The sequence below is a fragment of the Macaca mulatta genome, chromosome 3, assembly GCF_049350105.2.
Source record: "Macaca mulatta isolate MMU2019108-1 chromosome 3, T2T-MMU8v2.0, whole genome shotgun sequence".
In the NCBI taxonomy this organism is placed as follows: domain Eukaryota; kingdom Metazoa; phylum Chordata; class Mammalia; order Primates; family Cercopithecidae; genus Macaca; species Macaca mulatta.
The window spans coordinates 10,000,531-10,022,633 of record NC_133408.1 but is presented as its reverse complement, the minus strand read 5'-3'; the positions used below and the strand labels follow the sequence as shown (position 1 = coordinate 10,022,633).

The 22,103-nt window shown below is 39.5% G+C and overlaps 1 protein-coding gene across 11 annotated transcripts in view; it reads left to right on the top strand.

Moving 5' to 3' along the window:
- The window catches only part of DYRK1A (dual specificity tyrosine phosphorylation regulated kinase 1A), a 153,302-nt gene that overhangs the window by 83,214 nt on the left and 47,985 nt on the right, over positions 1-22,103 (top strand). For 2 of the 11 annotated variants that reach the window (XM_077994554.1, XM_077994552.1), the window contains exon 1: positions 12,508-16,575. The exons of the other annotated variants lie outside the window; for them this stretch is intronic. The gene's annotated coding sequence lies outside the window, so the exon portion shown is untranslated. Of the gene's footprint in view, positions 1-12,507; positions 16,576-22,103 lie in introns of those variants that run through there. 11 annotated transcript variants of the gene reach the window in all.

Sequence of the window (22,103 nt, the reverse complement as noted above, 5' to 3'; positions counted from 1 at the left end):
AGATTTTTTTAGATGGGACCATTGCCGTGTTTAATGATAATTATTCTTCACTGCTGGGAGCAGTATCCTGTGTAGTTTATGTAATGCTCAGTGAGTATCGATGCTTCCCATTCTGGTTGGTGTGGGAAGCTTCTGGTGGTTTGCTGGCAATCTTGGGCATTCCTTGGCTTCTGCTGCATTACGCTCATCTCTGCCTTCTTTCTCACACAGCGTTCTTCCTGTGTGCGTGTCTATCTCTGTCTAAATTTCTCCGTTTTATAATAACACCAGTCATATTGCATTAGTGCATACCCTGATGACCTCATCTTTGAACTGATTACATCGGCAACAAAACTTGCACCCTGATGACCTCATCTTAACTAATTACATTGGCAACAAAACTTTTTCCAAAGATGGCCACATTCTGAGGTACTGGGGTTAGGATTTGAGCGTAGAATTTTGAGGGGACACAAGTTGACCTGTAACATTGCCCCTGGAATGTTTCCTGAATATACTTCTGTGCTCTTAGGCTGTTACACACCTTCTTCTCTCAGCTTGGTATGCCCCCGTTCCTTTCCTCTGCTTCTCTTTCTTAAAAGCCACCTGCTGATGAAAACCTCTGTTTAGAAGGTTTATCACATTGTACCTTTTATTGTAAATATTTACATGGCACATTTCTGCACATAAAACATTTTTGAAGACCTGGAGAGGATTTGTCCCACTTCTTTCAGTGTCCCCCAGTACCACCTGTAGTACTTTATAACCAGTGATTACCTGAATGGAATACGTTAATGAGTATGTCTGAACAGACAAGTTGCAGAATGGACATTTTAAGAAAGATCAATAACTGTAGGAAGGATTGGAGGCTGAGGCATCTGGTGTCAGGGAATTCATTTTGGAGATGATTATAGTAAATCAGGCACACATTAATTTATTAATTGAGCCTACTAAGTACGGAAGCCTTCACTGGGTGTCAGGATTTGAAAATCAGCAATTTCAGAATTTGCCCCTGTCCTCATGGACCTTACTGTGTGTGGAGAGTCATGAGGTAAGAACAGAAAAGATGGACAAGAAGGGTTTTCCTGAGGAACCCTGGACAGACCTTGAGAGTGATTAGTCATGCAGGTGAGGATGAAGCGTTCAAAAACATGATGCCAAGCCTGGATGAGTGGGAGAGGACTGTTAGTAGAAATGAGAAGTCAGGCAGAGGCCTTTGGTGGGTAGGGGATGATAAATTAGTTTGCTTCTAGAAAAGATGAGTAGAACATCTAAGTAGAAAATCCAGATTGCAGAAAACTCACAGATGAGTGGTGGATTGGTAGATGTTCTTGCTTGGGTATAAAGGGCGAGAGAGCCCCAGTAGCTAGTTGGTGAAGGGACTGACGAGAGCAGAGATTTTTCTGGGTAGGTGCTACACCAAACATGTTTGTAGGAAGAGGGGAAGTGACTGGGGCACTGGGAGGTGACATGCAATTAGTTCCATTTTACAAATGAGAAAACTGAGACACCTAAAAGTTTAGAAAGGTGCCCCAAGGACACAGTTAGTAAGTGGTGGAGCCGGAATTGAAATCTGGGTAGGATGGTTGCAGAATCTGTGCTCCTAGGTACTGGATGGTGCGCCTGATAATTTTCTTTAAATCTATTAACTTTTTAATATGTTTCTTTGCTTTCATAGGGAATTAATACTATAAAGTTAGAACACCAGCCCTACTTGTCACTTATAGAAAGAAGGCAAGAGTAAACATGAATATAGGGAAATCAGAATAATTCAACAAATTTCTACAACATACAGAATGCACACCGGAAAATAATGGAACTATTTGTGATCACTTAGTAACTAAGGGGTGTTTTCTGTTAGATGCCAGGAGGTTTAAGATGATGAGGAATGTTGCGGACATTAAGCAACAAGTATTTGAGCACTTACTGTGCCAAGCATTTTATGTTGGTGCCGGGGATGTAGTAGTGAATAAGACAGAGTCCCTGCTTTTGTGGAGCAAAATGGAGAGAGATACACAATAAACGTCTGAACAAGTGGAGTTGGGGAAGATGCAGTTGTTGCTAGGAAGATCAGGGATAGTCTTTCCAAGGGAGTGCTTTTTTTCAGTTTCATTTGATTTGTTTCAAATGAACAAATGTATCTGCGGGGTAGTCTGGTTTATAGAAGTACCCATCAGTCATGCAAATCTCTTGTATCATGAACAGTGTGACATTTTTTCCCCATTGGAGTACAGTAGTAACAGTATTTCCATATCAAAGCCTAGCACCCTCCATATAAAAGAGTAGTAATTTGTAATCAGATGCCAAGAAAAAGTTGAAAATTTTAGCACCCTGTCCTTACCAATATTAGCAGTCTTAACATTCTTACTGGCAGGGCACAGTGGCTTATACCTGTAATCCCAGCACTTTGGGAGGTTGAGACCACCCTGGGCAACCTGGTGAGACCCTCATCTCTATTTTAAAATAAAGGAAGAACATTCTTACTGTAATTGATGTGGGAGGAAGGGCATCCCTGGTTTTAAACAGTAAATCAGTCTTGCTACCAGAGTATCTTAGGCGTTAAGAAAGGAACGTAGTGATGTGCAGGAAAATTTAAATTCTTGTTAGTGACCTATACCTACTATCCTTGTTTCTCTGTGGAAGAACATGCTACAGCTGCAAGTTTGAAAACGTTTTCCTGAGCGTTGGGCCTCTCAGCTCTCTCATTTTGCATGTAATGGATTACACTGCTTTCTTATTTTAGCCATCTCACAAGAAGTATTAGCTCTGGAAACATATTTACTTTTTTTCTAGAATGCATTGAACTAAATGCATTACTATTAAGATAAATACTGCAATGGAGGCAACTCTTAAAAAAGCTAACAAGTTGCATTTTTAAGAAATTCAAAGTGAAAATGGCCTACTAAGGTCTGTGGGGAAAACTTTTAGAAAATCATTTAAATTGATTTTCCCTATTTAATAAAGTAGTTAATGGGAAAATTCACACAGCTTTCCAGCTATTAAAATGTGCCTATCCTGACATTTGAGAATCTACAACATATAGGCAGATTTGAAATTCTTTTTTTTTTATTTTTTATTTGAGTGGCGCTTTAGAGTTTATATGTGTGCTCACACGTGTTCACCTCACGTGAACCTAACAGAAGTGTCAGAATGGCTTATCATCCCCATTTTACAGTAATGGCAAATGAGCCTTGGAAAAGGTCAGGGTCACCCAGTGAGTGAGTAGATCTGAGGCTAAAATGGACTTTTCTGTTGATCATATTGTTTACTGAATGCCTGTAATATGCCTCAGGTACACAAGAGACCTTGTTCTGCGCCCCTCCTTGGGGCGGTGGAGGCACAGAACAGGCCAGAGGAGGAGCTCTGCTCCCTTTGTGCTCCCTCTGTGGTTTGGGAGCATGCAGTTCTTAATGAGAATCCCCACTCTTCTGATTGTTACCAGTCTTGCCACCATTCCTCATTGCTAGCACTTGTCCCCTGTGTGAGAGGGATGGGTTGGGAGGGGAAGAGAGGACGCTTAACATCTGATGACAGAGGCAGAGTGTGTAATAAATGCTCTGCTCTCCTAACAGGGCAACTTGCTGCTTTTATATCCCTTTCCTCCCTGTCAATCTATGATTGGATCTCAGGAGGTGAGTTGAGTCAGACATTGTTTTCTGAGGGCCTGTTTCCTGCTCATTCACTAAAGATTTGTGAATGAAGCAGCACTTCCACCCTCAGGATCTTACGTTATAGTTCGGGGGGAAGTGACAATGACACACCCCATGTAACATAGAAGTAAATATATTTTATGATACTAATATGTAAGTATATGTATACACACACATTTTTATATATGAACATACATTAAAAAAAGATAATTTCAGAATGCCTCACACAAATCTTGCTGGCACTCAAGCCTTTAAGACCTAAAGTCTGCCTGCCTCTTTCTGTAAATAAAGTTTTATTGGAATATAGCCATACTCATTGGTTTATGTATTATATCTGTGGCTGCTTTTGTGCTACATGGGAAGAGTTTTGATTAATTGCAGCAGAAGCTTCATCTTCTGCAAAGCCTAAAACATTCACACTCTGGCCCCTTAAGAGAAAGCTTGCTGACCCCTGCTCAGGACGTCGCAAGCATTGTACTCACGGCATTGTACTCAGGGCCATGGTGCAGCTCCAGACTTAGAAAATAAGGCTTGAGTTGGCTAGCTGATGGACATGGCAGGTGGGTGGAACTTAGCAGTGGAGTGGGTAGTTTCTGTCCTGTAGGTGTGGGATCACTGTGCTAAGTCAGGAAGTGTGGCTAAACTTTGATTAGAGGTGGGGAACTTGTGCTTTTAGAAAAGCACTTGTTGGTGTTTTCTAGAAAATGTGAATTGTGGTGATTAAAAAAATTGTATATTAAAATTCGGAATTAACAAGTGTATATAAATTAGAAAGTGAGAGTTGCTGCTGTCCCCTCAATTCCCACTCTTCAAGGTGTTAAGAGCTGTTAAGAGATGGAGTTTTTTCCCCTCTGAGTATTATCTTCTACTTAGTAATTTAAAAATCTGCTATATTTCAGACCATCTTTTTTTACATTGTGACCCTGAGGTTCACTTGGTTCCCAAATTGTAGTCGGGGTTGTTCAGTTGAATGTTTGTTACATAGGAGATTAACGTGTGAAATATTTCAGAAGAGATTTTAATAGACACTTTCAGTTGATGAGTTGACATTGTTTTTCTAAATAGTTTTAGAATTAGGCTTTTTATGACAAATATTAAAGGACTTTGTACTATATTACTGGTATTTTAAATGTTTACAAATTTTCTTAAAAATTCTTGTTCTGGTGGAAGGGGGTCTCAGAATCACCTGAGAAACTTCAGAAAAATGCTCATGTTTGGTCCCCATTTCAGGCCTAGCAAGTCCAAAACTCTAGAGGTCAGGAGATCATCTACTTTTTAAAAGCTCTGCAAGTGAGCTATGGAGTCGATAACACTTTTTATAACATAACTTTGTTTTTATAGTAAAAATTTGTGGGAAATAGGAAGATTTAACCTGAAATATTATAGGTTTGAATTATATTTCTAGTACAGGTCATGATTTATGCTGAAAAAACTTGTATATTTTGTTTAAACTCAAATATTGAGCAAAGGAGGGAAATACATGTAAAACAAAGCATTTAATTTTTTTTTTTTTTTTTTTTTTTTTGAGGCAGAGTCCTACTCTGTTGCTAGGCTGCTAGGCTGGAGTGCAGTGGCACAATTACGGAGCACTGCAGTCTCAACCTCCTGGGCCTAAGTGATCCTCCCATCTCAGCCTCCTAAGTACCTGGGACTATAGGCATGTGCCACCATGCCTGGCTGATTTTTAAATTTTTTGTGGAGATGAGGTTTTGCTATGTTGCCCAGGCTGGTCTTGAACTCGTGAGCCCAAGCAGTCTGCCTGCTTTAGCCTCCCAAAATGTTGGGATTACAGGCGTGAGCCACCATGCGTGGACCTAGGAATTATTTAATTTGATTTGAAGAGTTATATCATTTTTCCCCTGCTTTACTTTTGTACCTCTTCTCCAAGAAAAAAGTCTACCCTCTCAAAAACCAAAAACACATTTCTTAACTTCTGGGAGGTAGTTTTGTTTGTATTAGTTCAAGTCCATACTGGAATACATTTGACCAGTGTTTTCAAGCTGAGAAATGACATTTAAGTATTTATTATCATTTACAGGTAAATACTAATTTCTGTATTTACTAAGGTAAGCTAACTGGTTTAATGAACACACCTAATATTTCAGTGGTTTAAATCAGTAGAATTTCTTGTCATATAATAGTCCAATGACTGTTAGTACAGTGGGATAACAGCTCTGCCCTACAGTTATTCAGGCTCTGAACTGTGGGCATTTTTCCTATTTTAAATTTAATAGCGTCCAAAGGTCATCCTGGGTTTTGGCATTCATTGAATGGGGGAAGAACATGGAGGTTTTCACACGTAATTCTTATGGGTCAGGCGTGGTAGTGGCACACATCACTTCTGTTGACATTTCATTAGCTTGGTCTTAGTCACGTGGCCATGCTAACTGCAAGGGAGGCTGGAAATGTAGTCTAGTTGACTCGGGAAAAAAATGCCTTTGGTTATCAATTAGCAGTCTCTCATGTGGTCGAGGTAAACAACATCAGCAAGACACTGACTTCTCTCTGGGCTATCCAATTATTTCTTTTTTGCTTTTCCTTTTCTCATTTTCCCATATTTTTGCAATTACTCTCCACTTTACCCCATAAATACCCTCTTTTTGAGGTGATGCCCCTCATTCTTCACTTACTTGTGATAGTCAAGTCTCTCGGATGCAGACAACAGAAAGCCATTCCTGGTGGGAGTTGGGCAGAAAACAAATGTAATGGAAGGCTATATGTTAACCCATAGAACTGATCGAAAGCTAGAAACTATGCTAGAAAAATAAGTAGGGGCCAAAGCAGGTGGCAGCAGAGGACACAGGGTCGCAGCAGAAGACCAGTCTGCTGTGGATCCCACACCTGGCACTGGTGCAATGCATTGCTGTGTAAAGCCTCAGCTTTCCTGCCTCCACTGTGAATGTTCTCTTACTGTCCCTACATCTTGGCAGCAGTGACCCCTCAAGACTCCAAAGTCTGGACAGGAGCGTGTGATTGTCTAAACTTTGGTCACTAACAAAGCCCTGGTTACCAGGGGGGTAAGGTAGGAGATTTGTTAGTTTCGCTTTTGTACTTGGTGGCATGGCTTTTTTGCCTTGCATGATTCTCATGAACTGGGAAGAGTTCAGATACCAAATGGCCAAAAAATGACAAATACCTATGTGGGAACCTTTTTCATCAGAAGAAATAAGTTGGGGTATAAGATGGGAGACTGTGTTCCAATCTTGATTTTTATCACCAACCTTTTGGGACAGGTTGTTAAACCTCTGGGTTGCAAGTGCCTCCTCTATAAAGTGAGGTGGGGGAACTAGATGTCTGACGATGTCTGTTCATTTACTCACGCATTGAATAAATATTTATTGACTGCCATTTATGTGCCGACACAAAATAATTGAGTATCACACCCTTGCCTTCCTGTATTTGGGTGAGTCAGCAGAGAAGTCATTCTGATACTGTTAGGGTGAAGTGCTCAGATATTCCAGCCTTGGGCAGCGGGTGTAGGAACTTGTGAGAGTTCCCAGTCCAGCCTGGGCGGAGAGTGTTGGAGTAGGGGATTCAGGGACCACACTCTGCTTCTTTCACTCATTCGTTTAGTGTTTCCTTTAAGCCTTTGCATTATTGTTGTTATGAGAATACAAAAATAAATGAAATCAGTCCTTCCCTCCACAGCACTAATTGTGAGAGCATGCTGATGGCTTTAGCAGGCAGTATGCTTGCTATGTTGAGATAAGAGCAGAATACAGTCATGCACCAAATAACATTTCAGTCAATGTTGGACTGCATGTATGACAGCAGTCCCCTAAGACTGTAATGAAGCTAAAAAATTCCTATCACCTAGTGATGTCTTGGGATCCTTACCCAAGGAGGCCTAGGCTTATATGTGTATGTGTATCTTAATTTTTGAGAAAAATGTTTAAAAAGTTAAAAAAATGAAAGCTTACAGAGTAAGAATGTAAAGAAAAAACATTTTTGTACAGTTGTGCAATGTGTTTTAAGCTGTTACTACAAAAGTTAAAAAAATTAAAAAGTATATAAAGTAGGCTAAAGTTAATTACTGAAGAAAACAAGCTTTAAAATAAATTTTGTGTAGCTGAAGTGTACAATGTCTATAAAGTCTACCGTAGTAGACAGTATCATGTCCTAGGCCTTTGCATTCATTCACCCGTCTCTCCCCCATTCCGTCCCTCCATCCTTCCCCCACCCATTGCAACTTCCAGTCCTGCAAGCTCCATTCCTGTAATCGCCCGAACAAGTTATCTTTCATATCATATTTTTATTGTACCTTATATCACAAATAATGAGGGTTACAGTTGCCCTCATTATTCAGCACAACTGAACAGGTTTGCAGCCTAGGAGCAGTAGGCTCTACCATCCAGCATGAATGTGCAGTAGGCTCTACCATCCAGCGTGAGCGTGCAGTAGGCTCTACCATCCAGCGTGAGCGTGCAGTAGGCTCTACCATCCAGCGTGAGCGTGCAGTAGGCTCTGCCATCCAGCGTGAGCGTGCAGTAGGCTCTGCCATCCAGCGTGAGCGTGCAGTAGGCTCTGCCATCCAGCGTGAGCGTGCAGTAGGCTCTGCCATCCAGCGTGAGCGTGCAGTAGGCTCTGCCATCCAGCGTGAGCGTGCAGTAGGCTCTGCCATCCAGCGTGAGCGTGCAGTAGGCTCTGCCATCCAGCGTGAGCGTGCAGTAGGCTCTGCCATCTAGGTTTATGTCAGTGTACTCAGTGATGTTCTCACAGCCGTGGAATCGCATAACAATGAATTTCTTTAAACATATCCTCATGGCTAAGTGACAGGTAAGTGTTCTAAGGGAAGAATGGAGTGGGGGACCAGTTCCCTGTAAGATTCTGAGGTTTCTTAGAATGACGTTTGATCCTGGGTCTTGAAGTTTGAGTTGAAGATTTCTAGGAGCAGAAAAGAGGAGGGTGGGGATAGCATGCTAGTTGGAGAGAAGATAATGCTGAAGAGCACCGTTAAAGAATGGTGAGAAGGTCGGTACAGTTAAGGGAAAGGATGCCATGGAGGGGACAGGATGGAGAGAAAAGGTGGGAAATAAGACTAGAGGTATAAACACTTAACCTGGGTGCTCTGGGTATTTAAAGTATTATAAAGTATTGATGATTTTGAGCCTTTTTTTTTTTTTTTTTTTTTTTTTAAGGGACATGAACTTTGACAGCAGTATGGGGAATACACTGAGGGAGGGCATGGAGCCTGGATGAGGAGCAGTTACTGTAGGGGATTCCCCCGGCCCCTTTTTAGATTAAGATCTTGACAGAGTATGGAAATAAGCAGCTGGGTTCTTGAGACATTCCAGAGGCCAAAGTCACAGAATGTAGTTAGATTGATGGGGGTTGAGGTAAAGGGGGTGGGGAGGTGGAAGTAAGAGAGCGAATTAAGATTGAGGTTTCTAGCTTGAGTGGATGGATGGGTGGAGATGCCATTTATAGAACTGGGTCAAACTTGGCGCTACTGCCTGCTCCCCAGCCTGTGCAGACACGGTTAAATATAGCATGCGGTGCTTTCCAGCTGAGGCTTGAGTTAGCTTTGGAATCTTTTCTATAACAGTGAGTGCTCCAGACAGCCATTGCCAATCTATTTGAGTTTGTACTGGAGAGGAAACCTGTTTGCCTTCCCTGTCATAGGAGATGGGGAGGGGAAGGGGAAGGGGAGCAGGGAGAGGAATCCCACCTACACTAGTCCTTCTTTTCCCTGCGCTGTTTTCTTCAGAACACATCATTTTTTGATCTCACATTCCTTTGTGTTTTTTTTGCCTGAGGATTCTGCTGTGCCCAGTAAAATACAAACTCCAGGAGGCCTGAGATTTGGCCCATAATTTTTGCATTTATGCCTTTAATGTTAAGAGCGTTGTCTAGAACAGCACTACCAATAGAAATATAAGCCACTTGTATAATTTAAAATTTTCTAGGAGCCACATTTTTAAAAAAGTAAAAGAGGCCTGAAGTTGTGGCTTACGTCTATAATCCCGGCATTTTGGGAGGGCAAGGCAGGTGGACTGCTTGAGGCCGAGAGTTCCAAGGCTGCAGTGAGCTGTGCTTGCACCATTGCACTTCAGCCTGGGCGATGGAGGGAGAGACCCTGTCTCTCTAAAAAGAAAAAAGTACAAAGCAACAGTAAAATTAAATTTAAAATATATTTTATTTTACCTGGTGTTTCCAAAACTTATTTCAATTTATAATAAAAAAAATTATTGAAATATTTTACATTTTTTGTTGCTAAGTCCTTAATCTTCTTTTTTCCATTTATAGTACATCTTAATTCTGTGTACCTACATTTCAGGTATTCAGTAGCCACATATGACTGTTGGTGACTGCATCAGACAGTGAAAGTCTATAGTATAGTAGGGGCTCAGTAGATGTTTGTTGAATGAATGAAGGAGAGGAAGATGAGTTGGTTGTTAAAGGTTGTGTGTAGAATCGAGGAAGGGTTTTGTTCTCACAGTGAGGCAGGAGCATATTTTTATGTTTAAGACAGAACTAGGAGAGAGAGAGGAGGAGGTAATAGGAGTCAGCACTGACTGATGGTGGAAAGCCCGAGCAGGTGATTGGTCCAGGGGTCTGTAGCCAGGTAGATGGGAGGAGAGACGCCTTGCTAGTTACTGCCCTGAAGGATAATCCCTGAAGGGTAATCTTCAGTTACATTTTAAGATACTCACCTCCAGTTTGTTTGGCATAAACTTCTAAGTGAAATGTATTGTAACTCTTCCTTCCCCACATTTTAGGTGCTGGTTAATTGAGGGTCATTTTTAAAGTCTTGAGGTGTTTCCCTAGAGACTTAACAAAAGAAAGGAAAAGAAAAGTCTCTTTTTTTACGTAAAAATTAGGAAAAGTCTTATTGGTGTATCTTAACATCTTTGGTGTATCACTCAGCTAGAAAAATAAGTACTTTCTGTAGTAAAAATTAACTTATTGAATCTGATTTTTAACATTATCATTATATTTGGAGTTGTATAAATTATATATTTTGCAGTCAATATAAAATAAGGTTATTTCCCCACAGTCGTCCCTCAGTGTTTACATACTTGACTCCTTAATCTCCTACATAGTCTTTCATATTGAGATATAGTCTCCTTTTTTTTTTTTTTTTTTTTTTTTTTTGAGACAAGGTCTCACTCTGTTGCCCAGGCTGTAGTGCAGTAGTGTGATCACAGCTCACTGCAGCCTCAACCTCCTGGTCTCAAACGATTCTCCCACCTCAGCCTCCCAAATAGCTGGGACTATAGGCATGTGCTACCATGCCCGGTTGATTTTTAATGTTTTTGTAGAGATGGGATCTCCCTGTGTTGCTCAGGTTGGTCTTTTAACTCCTGGGCTCCTGAGCCATCCTTCTGCCTCGACCTCCCAAAGTGCGGGATTGTACATGTGAGCCACCGCACCTGATCTCCGTTACTTTGAGTAACAAAGTCCTATTTGAGGTTGACACATAGACATGGAGCACCCTCTGTGTCAATAGTAGTTTTGGATGCTTATGGAGGTCACTTGATGGAATGAGTCTAAAAAGTGAAGCAATAAAATGTAACAGATATTTTAGGTTATGACCTCACATTTTCAGGTAATGGTATTCTAAATCTTTGGAAAGATCATTTTAAAAAGTATTGTTGTAAGTGAAAATAATTAACATACCTATTGGGTTAGTGGAAAACACCACCTTTCTAATGTTAAAAAATTTTATCTCATTGTTACTTGACATAAAATATCCAGTTATAGTATTTTACAGGAATTCAATAAATGTTGTATCTAAAACAACTTAGAACTTAAGATTATGTGTTGCAGAAAACCAGATGACTTAAACAGGATTTAATGACGACAAAGACGCTGATGTTAAAGATGGAGTACGCTTTCTACTATATTGAGAGGGGCACCTCATACAGACAGAGATTTTGATAAGTGAGATTGATCTTATCTCTTTGCTTTTGGGACAGCTTTGTATTCCTGAGTGTGGTATGCTCATCCAGATGTGATAATGTCAAAGCCGGAAGTGACTGGAGAGATGGTTATTCAGGGGTGGTCACCTTTTGTTTTTCTGCCCCAGCATACTTGAGCAGGTTAGGTTACATTCTGGCAAAAAACAGGCTCCCAGGACAATTCTTGGGAGATGGAGAAGGGAGAGAGTGGTGTATATATTTTGAAGAGACCTTAACTACACAGTGATTCTACCCGTGTGTGTGAGGGGCAGGACTGTTTGAACAGACGGCATGTCTTTTTCCAGTGTCATGGAGTTAACCTTAGAGCTGGTACCGGAACCCTGGACTTGCTTCTTGTGCCAGTTTTAATTTTCTCAGTCACACCCTTTTCTTTCCTTTTATTGTTTTTGTACCCTTTTTTTCTATTTTCAATAGAATTTTAAATGTCATACACTTAATAAATGAAAACTGCTGATAAAATCAAGAAGCAGTCTTTAAATTTTAAATGATGGTACGTTTATGGGGACATTATCAACTAATTTAGTTCCTTTTTCTGACTTTTTAAGTCACCTCTTTTTTCCAAATCACCGTGGCTTGGAACCGCTGAGTCATTCTTGAATCCAGCTGTCTCTTACCTGTCGTCCATATTGAAACAGATTTTAAAGTCCTGTCAGTCTGCTCTCAAAGTGTCTCTTCATGCATCTCCTTCCTTTCCTTTTATGACATTTCCCTCAAAGGCTCTCACCGTCCCATGCTTGGACTGGTGCAGTAAGCAACTGATCTCTATTTGTGGTTCCTCCTGCTTCCAGTCCACTTTACACATTCGTTCTGTCATTTAGCATTTGCCATTTGCCAGGTACCATTTTAGACATTAACTCTTTACTGTTCTTAATACCTTGAGGTTTAAGTACTGTTATAAACCCATTCTGCAGATGGAAAGGGAGCCATGGATTTAATTAATTTACCCAAAGTGACAAATAAGTTGGTAGCTAGCTAGTAAATGGCAAAATTGAATCCAGACTCCTTATGTTGTTAATTGCTATAGCTAAACATGAAACTGGAGTTGTGCCACTCCTTGCACACTTTTATCTGGCACTCTCTTAGGCTGTTTTACAAAATCCCATGTTTTAGCTTGCCATTCTTTTGGCCCAGCCTGCCTTTCTAGCCTTAACTTACCCCTCTGTCTGTATTCTACTTTCTAGCCAAATATGAGGTGACGTTTAAGCTGCTACTTGAAAGAGAAGTGGGAGTTAGGCAGAGCAGTAAGGGAATCATGTTTGGGGAAGAGTGAAGAGTGTACTTGAGAGAGTGTGGAGGTCCCTTGGAGGAGCTGGAGCCTAGAGGTGCCCCATGAGAACAACATAGGAGGCTGCAGGTGGAGGTGGGTGCCCCGTTGTAGAACGCTTTCTGGTTGTCTTCCACAGGACATTTTTGGGAGCTATGCACAAGATTCATGGCTACCATGTTGCAAAATTGAAGTTCATTTTTCCTGGACCTCCTTATTTAATTCCCCTCTCTCTTGGTCCAGTCACCCCTTTGCCAGTGTTCACGGATGGTTTGAGAGCAGGCTGTTTGGAAAGAACGTCCTCAAGCAGGGTGCTGTTTCCTAACCCTGTGTCTCTTTCCCCTCTGAGATTAGTTTCATTCACTCACAGGTGTTCAACAATCTTGTCTTTTATGGCGGGTTTCTAATGTGTTTTGAGCACTTTCCCATCCCTCCTATCTTGGAGGCATGGTTCAGAGTGGAAAAGGGCAAGGGCCCACCTGCTTCTGGCCTTCCCACCTCAGCCACCATGCTTAGGGCTGCGGTGGAGTGCTTGACCTCTTTCTGTGTACAATGCAATACATGCTGGAATAATGCCACTTAATGCATAGGGCTTTTGTGGGGGTAAGGGCATACTGGAACAGGTTGGCATACATTAAGAGTTCAGTGAATGTTGTCACTACTTCTTATTACTTTTTAATTGTGAAAAACTGACAATTTCTCTAATAAAGGGTCATAGAAACCTGCTTTATCCATACTGTTGTTATTGAGAATACTTTCTGGTTTGGAAAAATTTGCTTGAGAGGTAAAAAGAAAGTTAATTGATTAATTAATTTATTTATTAGAGACAGAATCTTGCTCTGCTGCTCAGGCTGGAATGCAGTAGCACAATCCTGGCTCACTGCAAACTAACTCCCAGGTTCAGGTGACTCTCTTGTCTCAGACTCCAGAGTAGCTGGGACTACAGATGCATGCCACCACACCTGGCTAATATTTGTATCCCCCCTCAAGACGGAGTCTCTGTTGCCCAGGCTGGAGTGCAGTGGCGCGATCTCGGCTCACTGCAACCTCCGCCTCCCGAAGCTATTCTCCTGCCTCAGCCTCCCTAGCTGAGACCACAGGCATGTACCACCACTGTTGGCTAATTTTATGTGCGTGTGTTTTTAGTAGAGGTGGGGTTTCGCCATATTGGCCAGACTAGTCTGGAACTCCTCGCCTCAAGTGATCCGCCTGCCTCAGCCTTCCAAAGTGCTGGGATTACAGGCATGAGCCACTGTGCCTGGCCTTTTGTGTTTAACTTTTTAAGTGTCTCTGGTCAGATGAATATTTTGCCTTTTGGGTATTTTTAAATGGAAAATTTCTGTAAATATTCAGTGTTTTAATTAGAATCACAAAGCCAAATGATTGCCTCATTGGATAATTTTAAGTATTATGCTGCAGTTCAATATAGGTACCAAGTACTTAACTAGACTTAAAAATATCTGTATGTTTAACAGCTGTTTAGCTAGAACTAAAAAAGAGTGAGTCCTCTATGTGTATGCTTCTCCCCTCTTCTCCCTGGGATGGGAGAAGGAAAAAGTTGTTTTTCCCCCTTGACTGCTGTTGCTGTGCCTGCTTTAGAAGAAGACAGAAGATCAGGGAAGGCAATTTTCTTTCCAGAGAAACCTTATGTGCCTGAAACTTAGTAACATCTTCAGACACTTCTTAAAATAGCCTGAGTATGGCATAGCTGAAGGTCTGAGGCGGTGGTAGGTAACCTTCTGCCTGTGTTGTATTCCTGGCCGCCTCTGTGTGTTCTGACCCTGCTCCTCTAGAGAGGAAAGCAGCTAAGCAGGCACTTTTCAACTTTTGAATGGCTTCATAGTATTTCAGCATTTACATGTGTTGTACCGGTTCCCCTCTTTTTGTACTTAGGGGTTTCTTGGAAGACAGCTGTAATATGCCTGTAAGCCCGCCAGACAAAGTTATGGTCAAGGGGGTGGTAGGGGAGGGCATCTAACCTTCTCTCCTTTCATACAACACTGGGGAGGGCATCTTTGGGTAATTTACAGTGTGTGTGTGCTTACATACACATGTGTGTTTTTAAAAATTTACATAACTAGTATTTCACTATCTTTTTTATTTTGAAAAAAATGAACTAAGTCGAACTCTAACCACCATTTATTGAAATATTTCTTTGAATGTCTAAACAGAGGCTCCAGATCGTCTTCGAGGCACAGCGTTTCCTGTCCTCTGGCAACTCTGTGTGTAATGTTTCAAACCCAAGGCATTGTACAAGGGAGAGGAGTACTTTGGGTTTACATGGTTGAGGGTGATGATGAATCCTCTCATTTCATGTATAAGAAGACCAGCTTATTTGTTGCAGTGCCCCACTGATGCTGGGGCCGAGGCAAGCAAAACAGGATGCTTAAGTCCTAGCCTAATGCTTGTCTTATGTAGAGCAAACTGAACTTTCAAAAGTATTTCTCTTTTTACCTGTTTTTAAATGAATATGCTAAATTTGCACGGTGCAGAGGAATGTGAGATATAGAGAGCAGGCTGAGGACCATCGGGCTTCATAAAGGGCATTTTGAGCAGCTGGAGAGTTGTGGTTACCATGTCCAGGCTCTTCCCCTGCTGTCCTTAACTGTCCCACAGATGCCTCTGACCTGGGAGGAAGGGAGAAAAGACCTCATCTCCTCACTGAGAGTGGGAAGTAGCAGTCACTGAATGTGCTTGCCATGGGACATTACTGCCCATCAGGCTGGCAGTTCACTGTTCTGTGTGTGGAGGACTGTTTCTAATGCTCTCTGCTATTTGCTAAAGGATACAGCGTCTGACAACTACTATAATAGTATGAAGGACAGCTTTAAAATCAAGACCGTCTGATAGCCTTAAGCTGTGGTCACTGTCATTTTTCTCCTCTTGAAGGACACTGGACTCTCAGGATCTGGCTTACCATCTTTGATGGACAATCATTTTATTACCTTGCTTGAAAGAATTAGTTCCTCTGTTATAATCACTGTAGTGTCATTTGGGACGACTTGAACCATTTTTGTAAAACTTGTGAAATCTTTATGTATTTATGAAAGTTAAACTTACTGAAGGCTGAATGACTGCAGTGAAAGTATGAATCCTTTAATTAAATAAGTGGTTAGCATTTATATAAGCAGTCTAATCAGAACCCCAAATATTTGCTCATTTTCTTTAGGACTAACCTGTCTGATGGAGTGATCATCACTGTCCTATGTAGATCTTGTAGAGTTTTGAAAGTACTTTCTAGCTCACAATGGCGGTAGATTTTGTTTGTTTGTTTAATTATTTAGGGGGCATGTTCTCAGTTTAGCCTGATTAGTTACCTGCCGAATAAATAATGCTATTCTAATACCCTGCTAGGAAGAAATTTATGTAATTGAAATTCTGATTTCTATGTAACATTCTGTTTTCGTATTGAGACATGATACTGCCTGACAGGGCTGCTTCAGCAGCTGTCATCTGGTTTGTTGTTTCTTGTGTTGTTGTCTGGATTCTGCTGGCCTAAAAGGCATTCTTCTCCGTGCCTCTGCAGGGCTGTCCAGTGAGTCATCTGAAATTAAACTTCGATCAGAAATAACTTTGCTTTTTATTCCCGCAGAGGACTGGAGTGAGTGGGCTTGAGAATACCTGTATGCAGATTGAAACTGTATATATCCATAGATATTTGGGAGCATTAGGTCAAGTGCCAATTAAATCAGGAAGGATCCTGCAGCCATAGTCATGAAGATAAACTTTTTAAACTGCATTTGCTCAAACTTAAAACACTTCTGTGAGTATTGTGTAAACAACCATTATTTCAGTTGCTGTGTTAGATATGTTGCTTGCTTTAGCATGGATTTTTTTTCTAGTAAAGTATTAGTTTTTAATGTTTCAAAAGATTTTTTTGCAGTCATTTAAAATCAATTGTCAGTTAATCATACCTAAAATTCGGCAGATTGCATGTTTTATTTATTGCAACATGTTAAGAATCTTTCGTTTCCTGTTGACATTTAAAAATCTCCTAATGGCAGATTGATTTGTCTGTGCTCTTTTTGTATTAAGTCAGGCAGTAGGTACTTAGAGAGCTTCTGCTGTTTTAAGCCATGGGGAGGCAGTAGTGAACAAAAGGGGTGGGGAAGTCTTGTGGCGTTCACATCTCAGTAATGTTACTGTGCTAGGAGGGAGACTTTGGCTTCTAATCCATTGTCAGCCATTAGCCTCCAGGCAAAGTTAGAGAACCACTGGTCTTCATTCTTTTCATTAAGTGGATGAACTTGTCTAAAAAGGCTTAATTTCACCTCCAAACTTTGTCTTGAGACATTGTGTGTCTTTGTTTACCTGTCTTTTGTTTCCAAACTTCCCTATACCCATTCCTAGATTTAATTAAGGGCTCAAAGACTTCTCAATACCTTGTTTTGTACTAAGTAGGGAAGAATTTTATTTAGATAGGTTTCATTACTGATTATTAATTTAAAATTTATGGGGACTGTAAGAAAAACTGTCTCTGGAATTTTCATGACTGCCAATAACTTAGTACTAGGTGGTATCTGCTTTATTTATTTTTACTATTTAAAATATTTTATAACTTTAGGATATTAGGGAAAATATAAATTTACCCATATTATGTGTTATCCTGTGTACAATATGATAATTCGTGGAATCCAGCAGCTATATGTTGGATTACTATTTTAATCTTTTCTGTCTTCCAGATGGTATTACCAAAAATAAATCCTTGGCTTCCTATTTCAGCTGTAAGAATTTGGCCTACTGTTTGAGGTGGAGAGGGTTAAGGGGCCTTTTGCTGTAGGGTTAGGAAAGATTTTCTGTGATCTGGTTGTTGAGGGTGGTACAGTTCCTAAAAAATTATATGTGCTTGTTAAATACAGAATGAATGAAAAGCACACATCTGCATATTAGTCTCAAAGTTTCAAGATGATTATTTTTGATTTTCAAATATAGTTAGTATTTCATTTTATTTAAGTTATACATTTAAGTTATTTAAGTTATAATAAAATGGCAAAACCACAACTACTTTTACACCAACCGAATACTTACTTTTATTTCTCCTATCCTTTGTGCTGTGATTGTTTTATTATATGTAATAAACTCCACAATGTTATTTTTACTTTGAACTGTCAGTTGGCTTTCAAAAATATTAAGAAAAAGTGTTTTTTATATTTATCTACATACATATTTACATTTCTGGTGCTCTTTATTCCTTTGTGTGAATCTCAGTTTCTATCTGGAATCATTTTCCTTCTGTGAACTTGTGTGAACATTTTTTGAGGGTGGATCTACTCTTGACAAATTCTTTCACTTTCATTGGTCTGAAAAAGTATTTTGCCTTCAGTTTTGAAGGATGTTCTCAGCGGATATAGATTTGTGGGTTAAAGGGTTGTTTTTTGTTTTTTGTTTTTGTTTTTGTTTTTCATCATTTAAATATGTTTTATTTTCTTCTGGCAGTGTACGTGGTTTCTGGTGAGAAAACGGTGGCTCCCCTGTATGGAAACAGGTGTTTTTGTCTCTGGCTGCTTTTACAATTTTTTTCTTCATCATTGTTTTCAGCAGTTTGGTTGAGTTGCCTCAGTGTGATTTTTGTGTGGCTTTTTCCAGTTTTTTTTTTAACTTGTTTTCGATTTGGTTAATTTATATTGCTTTGTTTTTCCATTCACTTACCTTTTCTTCTGCAGTGTATGAACTGCTATTAGGTCCATTCAGTGAATTTTTCATTTCAGTTATTTTGTTTCTCATTTTTAGAATTTCCATTTAGTTCCTTTTTATAGATTCTATTTCTCTATTAAGATTCACTGTTCCCTTATTTTGTCCATGTTTTCCTTTATATTTTAAAACATTCATAATAGTGGTTTTGGTTTGCTAACTTCACTCTTTCTGTCGTTTCTGAGTCTTAAATGAATTTTTCCTCCTGAATACAGACCACATTTTCTTGCTTCTTGCTGTGCTAGTGAATTGGACTGGCTATGGGCATGAGGAATGCTGGCCTGTGAGTGTTTGGATTTTGTTCTCTTTAAAGAGCATTGAATGTCATCCTGGCAGGCTGTTAATTCACCTGCAGACCATCTTGATCCTTAGGTTTGTTTCAGTCTCTGTTAGAACAGGGTCCAGCCTTTACTGTAAGACCAGATTAGCCCTAGTCCTAACTGGATTTTCTGGGGTCTCTGTTGAACGTCTGTGGTGTGTATTGGGGTTTCTCCACTGTAACTGGTTTGAACACTCAATGTCTTACAGTCTTGTGTGAATGCTAGAAGTTATTCAGCTCACAGTTCCCTGGTAGTTCTGTGCCTGGCTTCATGGTCCTTCTCCCAGTGCTTGTGCAGCTTAGCATTTGGCCAAAGAGTCAAGGAGAACCCTATGTATAGATTGATGGAGCGCCTTCTGTTTTTGTTACCTGCTGCCCAAATGCCAGCCAATTCAGTGGCCTTGAACTCTTCCTTCTGTCTCTGCAGCACAGCGAGATTGCTGTGTTCTGTGTGGGCTCCCCCTTCCTATACTGTACCCTGGAAAGTGCCTCTAGACAGGAAACCAAGGTGATTGTAGGGCTCACCAAGATTGATTTCTTTTTTCAGTCATGACAGTTCTGCACTGCCTGTAGTCCAATGTTTGAAAACAGTTATTTCATATGTTTTGACTAGTTCTTTAGTTGTTTATGATGAGCGAGGGAGTCTCGTACCAGGTACTCTACAAAGGTCAGAAGTGGAAATCTGATAATACAAATTTCTAAAGGTAACATGTTTTTATCCATAACCCATTGTTATTAACAGTTTTAATATATAGATTCAGTTAATCTTCCATGCTGAAAAACCTGAGCTTTTATTTATGTCTTATATGAGCAATTTCATTGCGTTTCTAGACAATCGAGTATGCTGTTTTGGCTAGTAAGTTGAAAAGCTTGTGTGCGTGTGTGTGTGTTTATGCATCCTGTAGTAACATTGGCGTGTGTCTGTTTATGCATCCTGTAGTAACATATATTGGCCACTAGAGGGTAATAAGAAATCAGTTCATTTGTTCTTTTTGGATTACTGTTACTAAATAGTCCTTATCATTAGACTTTTTGTATAGTTACAGTCATTGCTTACTTTCACTTTAATATATATTTATTACTATTTAATATATAAATAGTAATATAGATTATATATTTATATATTATTAATATTTATATGTTGTTATAAATAATATATAATTGGCTCCTTCTGTGGAGCCAGGCACTGCACTGTGTACTTGGGTTATAAAAATGAGTAAGAGCAGTTGACTGAGCAGTAGCTCTAGCCTGTGCTATAAGACTTCTCCGCTTTTGATTCAGGAACCCCTCATTTAAAAAATACCATGTTCATCATTCCTCCCGTGCAGCCCCCTCTCTCCCTCTCTCAATGATTTCTTCACAGTCTAAATATTCCTGATGGATTCAGCCCATTCCTTTATTGCACAAATATTTATTGAATGCAGGCCATGTGCCAGGCACTGTTCTTGGTGCTGATGATAAAATGGTGAACAAAACTTACTCATGGACTTTCTCTCACTTACCCTCTTAATGTGCCTTTATTTCCGGCCATCATTAGAGGTGCAATTCCTTTAACATTTTGTCTTCATTTTGCCTTCATTTTGCATGTGTCTTGTTGCTAGGGACCTCGTGGGTTTTTGCCCACATAAGCTTGGTTGCCCTCCTCATTTCTTAGTGGATTCTGTCTCAGAACCTCAGCCTCATAAGTTTCCACATTTAGATGCTATAGTTTTAATTAAATTATTTTCATTTACTTTTTGTTCTTTAATATTGTTCTTTGCTTTAACTGTTTCTCTTTAAAATCTACTGTCAATTAATACTGTCACAGGAATGGTCCCCTGTTAGAATGTCTTACTAACAAAGACATTCAGGTTAGGTAAGAATAACATTCAGACCTAAAAGTAGGGCTATGTGTAGAGATAATGGCTTTTGATACTTGTTATTTTTACTTTTTTTTTTTTTTTTTAAACTTAGGGTCTTTTCTCATGCTTTTTGTATTTGCTGTTTCCTCTTTGTTTACCACTATCTTTTTGAATCTTATGTCCCTGTCTTTGAGATGTGTTGTTTATGAAATATTTCTCCGTAGAAACAATGCTGATCCATACTGGTAATATGGTCTCTAGTTATTATAGATCCTTGCTAGAGCATAGTAACTTGACTGAAGTAAGAAAACTGCTTCATTTTTCTTTTAGTAAAATACTGAATTTTTACCAAGTTTAGCAAAGTTACAGAAACATGCTTATGGTTAAAATGATCCATACAGTTCAGAAGCACGTAAAGACAGAACTCCACATGCATAATTTTCTCCAACGTGCTTTTCATACTGTTTGACAGCAGTTGAAAATATTTTGGAGTTGCACTCCAAATGATGATTTTAAAGATAGCTTTGAATTATTTGTTAAGTTTTCATCATTAAATTATAACATTATCTGATGTTAAAACATGTATTGTGATACATTCTTAAGCTAAGATATTATTATACTGAGTTGAATAAAGATTATATAATATGGTAGGTAGTAGGTTGAACCATATGAAATTGCTGTTTTGTAAGCCAAAGGTGGTCAAAAATCTATCAGCAGTTTCATATGGTTCCGCATAATACTTTATGTGATCATCCCTGTTACAGGATGAACTGTCATTTTTTTCATTAACATTTGCATTAAAATGGAAGATAGAAACTTTAGAGTAAAAACATGGTAATTTGCTTAATTATAAAATCAGATTAACTAGAAATACCCATATTATTTTGTCCCCTTGGAATCTTATCATAGGAAAGGAATGAATGAATGGATAACTTAAATACTTTTTGGTGTTGCAGGAGGAAATTGAACTTAGGTTTATTCTGAATTTCATACACAGCAATCGAGTTAAGAAAGGAGACAGTGAGCATGTGGCAAGCACACCTCATTTATATGCCATGTTTACCAGCAGTCCCCCGGTACTGGTGGCTTAATCTTTCTTTCCTTTCACTAAATAACTGATAATGTCACTAACTAGTTATGTTAGGTGTTATAATACATAGCTACAAAGGTACCAGAAGTGAAAAACAAAGTTTTTTCTTGCTAATTCACATTCAGATCATCCACAACAAATTCCAAAAAGAACATCAGATTCTTTGTCACCTCGCATATCACCCTTATGCATGGAAATGTGTATTATTCTCTCTAAAAAAAAGTTTCAACTCTGTAACTAGAAAAGTAAATCTGTTGGGGAAAAAAAGCCCTCTGTGTATTGTTTAGATAGACTATAACTTATTTTTGGATTATCCACTACTTGAATTAGTTGGAGAACAGCTTTCTTTT